The following is a 5,061-nucleotide window of genomic DNA, read 5'->3' as shown; positions in this document are numbered from 1 at the left end:
AGACCCTGGACTAGATCAACCATTGATGTGCTTGGTTGGGCCTCAGCATTCTCTCCCTCTAGTGTGTCCTTATGGGACATAGTCGTGGCCTACTGATTAGCCTTGCCAAGCTGTGAGGATACAACTGCCTCCCTTTTTGGAGAGTCTAGCTCTTCCCTTCTGTTTAACTCCTCTAGCCTAGGCTTTAGGCGCTTTGGAAGTGATGGAGTTGTTAATGAAGTTGGTTGCGACACCTCCTCCACAGGTAAACTGCTAAGGACACGTTCCGCAAGGGGCATTGTCACAGCCAAGGACTGTGACTGCTGTGATCCTTGGTTGGAAGTAGTGGCGGCTAGTCCAGTGGGCTGGCTACACTTGGTGGATTGCAGTGTCGGGTCCCTAGGGCGATCGGAAGTGGTCGCATCTTTTGTTGCCCTTTGAGCATTCACCTGTGTAGATCGAGCATGAATTGATCTAGTCACACAAGGTTGCTTAGGCATATCCTTGGGTCGAGAGCTACAGTTGGCGTCATGTCCCTTCTCTTGGACATTTGGAAGCTTAGAGGGAGATAGAGATTGGAATTGAGCAGGCGCCCTTGACAACTGCTGTAGTGCTTCCTGTGTCTGTTTGGGAAAAGAGGGCATAGGAGCTCTAGGACTCATAGGTGGACGTGGCACTAGCTGAATGATTTTCTCAAGGCTATTAGACGATTGTGCCATTTGCTTTGTTGAGCGAGTAGCCTTGCCATGAGCAATGTTGTGCCTATGATGCTTGTTCTCCCCTTGGGAAATCAAAGGCTCTTTGGGCACTAATGACTTTTGTGCATGCTCAATGGCTACATATGACATCTGTCTATTTAGCATGCTAGACTGAGGCTCTTTCTTTCGAACACTCATGTCTGGTTTCTTGCCTCGAGACCTAGAGTTTCTCTTAGATTTCCTCCTGTGCTTCGCTGCTTTTGATGCACTCTGGCCCTCAGCTGATAGAGGTGGTTTAGCGGGGGATTTTGGTACCCAAATCCATCGATTACCTGCATAATACCCTTGAGCACGTAGAAACACTTTGGATATCCATCATGGCATTGTGCTGACCCTCCATCGATGCCTGCGTCTATAAGGCTTGGGCTTCTTTTGGGGTCTTCTACGATATTTGTAAGTCCAAAGCCCGTCCTTGGCATTGTCTCTTGACCTTCTTGGTTCAGGCATGGCCTCACTCACTGGCTCTCGTTGTTCGACCTGTGCTTGTATTAACTCTTCCAACAAGTCCTTGCTCTCGTCAGCAAGTTGACTGTTATGTCAGCACCTTGCTTGCCTTTCCCTCGAGGTTTGATGAGGTCACCCTTGCTAAAGGTTGTGACTATCCTCACACCCGATAGTGTTAGGTGTATCCTCTATGCTACATAGTCAGCCTCACACTTGGTCGCCCTTTTGAAGGGTCTTCCTAGGAGGGTTTCTTTCCCTTAGCTAGCACTATTTGGAGGAACATGAAATAGGATAGGCAAGCTTTCCGTTTCAATTGCCGCAAGGATTTTGCACTTCCCCATGAGTGTTTGTGGGTGTCCCCCATAAGGCTAAGAGTTGCACTAGTCAGTGTGAGCTCTGGTTGGCCTAGTAGGGTCCATGATTCATAGGTCAAGATGTTAAAATCTGCTCCTTCATCAATCAGAGCATCAATAGTATGCTCTCTTTTTGCGGTGAGTTTGACCCTAAGATACGTAGGTGGTACTATGTCTTCATCTTCCAGGTCCTGGCTTGTAAATTTAAGCCTTCTGACAGATGCCCTTGAGTCCCCACTTGCATGACCAGATGTGGATTCTCCACCAATGTCTTGGGTTGTCTATGCAATGTTGCTTAAGGTACATCTCTCATCAAGAGTGTCATGTCTAGTCATCTTGGCATTTGTAGCTTGCTGATGTTGCATTCCGCTCTGACTAGACATGGTCTAAACACAATGTCTTTGTGTTCTCGTGGTGTGGCCTTTTTGCCCTTGATGGCTAGATTGGCCCATTGATGTTCTAGGGTCTCTGTTTCTCTCTGTTCGGGTATGGGCTTTTGGTTGCTCTTTTGCAAGTGAGAATCCATGCTTGTGTAGAGCCATTACTACACTAGGGTCCAATTTGGAGGACCTGTCACAACACACGTTTTCTCTCCAACCTACTTGGGGGAGGTGCGGAGGAGGCAGAGCCTCCTCTGCGGGGGTCTGAGGGGAGGGGGGACAGTCCCCCCCGGCCCACAGGGCCGTTACGGTAAACACCATGCGCAATTTGGAGGACCGTTTATAGCCAAAATTTGAACTACTTGCTCTAAGTTTCAGCCCAGTGAGACGGATCTGTGATGTGCATTTAGCTCTACGTAGCCTTTGGGGTCAATTTCAGGGTTTAGATGCGTCAAAATTTGTGTTCTAGATACCTGTCCGATTTTGACAGTTTTTCTGTCCAATTCTCAGATGTCCAATTTTCAGGAGTCCGATTATCAAAATCAGACGTCCGATTTTGGGTTGGTCCGATCGAACCAGTGCTCTAATTTTGGTCACGTCCGATTCTGGGAGTCGGATCGAAAAAGTGGTCCGATTTTGGGAATCTGATCGGACAGGGTGGTCCGATTCTGGACTGGTCGGACTGATCCGATTCTGACTGGTCCGATTCTGACTGGTCCGAGTGGTTCGATCAGATAGGATGGTCCGATCGGACGATTGTCCGAACATCTGATTCTAGACTGGTCTAATTCTACGATTCGGACAAGGGTGGGCCCGATTTCCTTGATCGGATGAGGGGTGGGTCCGATTCTACGATTCGGACAGGGGTGGGTCCGATTCTACGATTCGGATAGGGGTGGGTCCGATTTCCTCGATCGGACGAGGCATCCGATCGGACAGGTTGATCCGAGTCCGAGTGGTCCGAGTCCGAGTGGTCCGAGTCCCAAAATCGGACGGGTTGGTCCAAGTGTCCGAGTGTCCGAGTCGGACGGGTTGGGTCCGATCAGACGGTTGTCCGAGCATCCGATTCTCAAAATCGGACGTCCAATTCTAAGACTCGGACACTGAATCGAGTGTCTGATTCCGCCGACCCGAACGCACTTTCGAGCATGAAATCGTCCAAAATCTTAAGGTATTGCTTATTGTAAGCTACAAGATTCCACAAAAATGATGCTGGAGTGATGGGGAAGAGATCTATATACCTGGGATAGCCAATAAACTCCAAAATGCAAATCAACAAACGAATCAAACCCTCATGCCTTGTTATGACAGCAGAAACCCTGATGCTTGTTTTTCTTCTTTTTCTTTGTTTTTTCCTACCCTAATGCATCCAAATCACAAAGTAAATACCTACACTACTTCATTCCACAACATAAATCTCAAGAAAGCAAAAAACCTACTTGCCAAGGAGATCGAATACCATCTTCAACCCCCTCGCTTCCTACCTATCTCAAGCACCCGTTCGGGGAAACCCTTACTTTGATGCTCGATTCAAAGTGCGCAAGCGCTCAAGGCTTGAATCCGTTGGTCCCGGCAACGGAACCAAAATGTGGGAGCTTTCACTCAACCGCCAAGACCCACGGACCGCTTATTGTTCCAAGCGTTCCAAGCCGAGCACTAATGGCTACCTCTCACATAACCAACGTGCCATCCATATCTACGGGTGTAGTGAGCTTACCTCCGTGCCGTTCGAGTTACCTCCTCTCCCACGCACTCCGGTAGCTCCACGATCCAAGTGCAAGCTTCAAGCAAGCTCGATCCTCCCGCTCCAAGCTCCAAGCTCCATTGCCGCGAGCAAGACAAGAGAAGTAAAGAGAAGAGAAGAAGAGAGGAGAAGATGGAGAGCTTCTCCACCCCACGGTCCCTCACCCTCACACACTCACTCCCTCACACTCTCACACTCCCTCTCTCAAGCACAAGCTCAAGCAAGTAAGAAGAAGAAGAAGAAGAAGAAGAAGAAGAAGAAGAAGAAGAAGAGGAGAGCTACTTTTGGCCACACACAAGAATGAGCTTCTCATTCACTTTTCAACTTTATATACAAAACCCTAAATCCCTTTTGGGCGGTCATCCCCTTTTCCCCTTTTTCACATGGCCGGCCGTAGCCTAGGCCCTTTTTCCCATTGTCCTTCTATCTTCCTAGCTTCCTTTCCACAGCCCGTCTACATTTACAAATTGCACGGGTGAGAGCCCGGCGCTCCTTGAATTAAACCATGATGCGCTTGCGCTCTTTTACAAAAGTTTTGACTCGCGCTTTTCCTTGTGCGCCTTTCTCCCTTATTTAGGACTCTTCTCCTTGTGCGTCTTTGTCTTCCATTTCTCTTTGCCTTGGCCTTTGTCTTTGTCTTCTGCTTTAGCTTTTCCGGATTTTCCACCTTCGTTCATTTGAGGGTTAATAGAACTAAATACACTAGTGCCACTAGAGAAGTACATGAAGAAGGAATCGACCATGTAGGCCCTAGCTTTTCTGGATTTTCCACCTTCGTTCGTTTGAGGGTTAACAGAACTGAATACACTAGTGCCACTAGAGAAGTACATGAAGAAGGAATCGACCATGTAGGCCCTAGAAACAATATATGTTGTTGTCGGAGGTAAAGAGTCCATGATCAATATCAATAGCAACAATATATGTTGTTGTCGGAGGTGAAGAGTCCATGATCAATATCAATAGTACAGCCTTTGCTCCTGCTCATGTTAAGATCAGGGCCTTTTGTTAGACACAACTCATTTTTTGTTGAATTCCATTAGGTCCAACATGGGAGAAGAATTAATAGGCTCAATGCATGGAATTAAGCATGCCACTATACTACTTCTCAGATCATCAATTGTTGCTTCTTTCCGTGGATTGAAGCGCTAACTTGTGATGCAACACCACAGACTAGCACCATAAATAAACACATGAAGGTGAGAAGGTGGGCTAATCTTCTCTCTCTCTCTCTCTCTCTCTCTCTCTCTCTCTCTCTCTCTCTCTCTCTCTCTCTCTCTCTCTCTCTCTCTCTCTCTCTACCTACCTACCTACCTCCCTGCATGCCTGCTTGCCTGCCTGCCTACCTATCTATCTATCTATTTCATGTTTTTTATCTACTCAATCAATTTATATGTTGTTAATGA

The sequence above is a fragment of the Lygodium microphyllum genome, chromosome 3 (genome assembly GCF_053477565.2).
Source record: "Lygodium microphyllum isolate KBCC chromosome 3, Lygodium_microphyllum_v1.1.10, whole genome shotgun sequence".
NCBI classification, from domain to species: domain Eukaryota; kingdom Viridiplantae; phylum Streptophyta; class Polypodiopsida; order Schizaeales; family Lygodiaceae; genus Lygodium; species Lygodium microphyllum.
The sequence above is the reverse complement of the archived record's forward strand: the minus strand, read 5'-3'. Positions refer to the sequence as shown.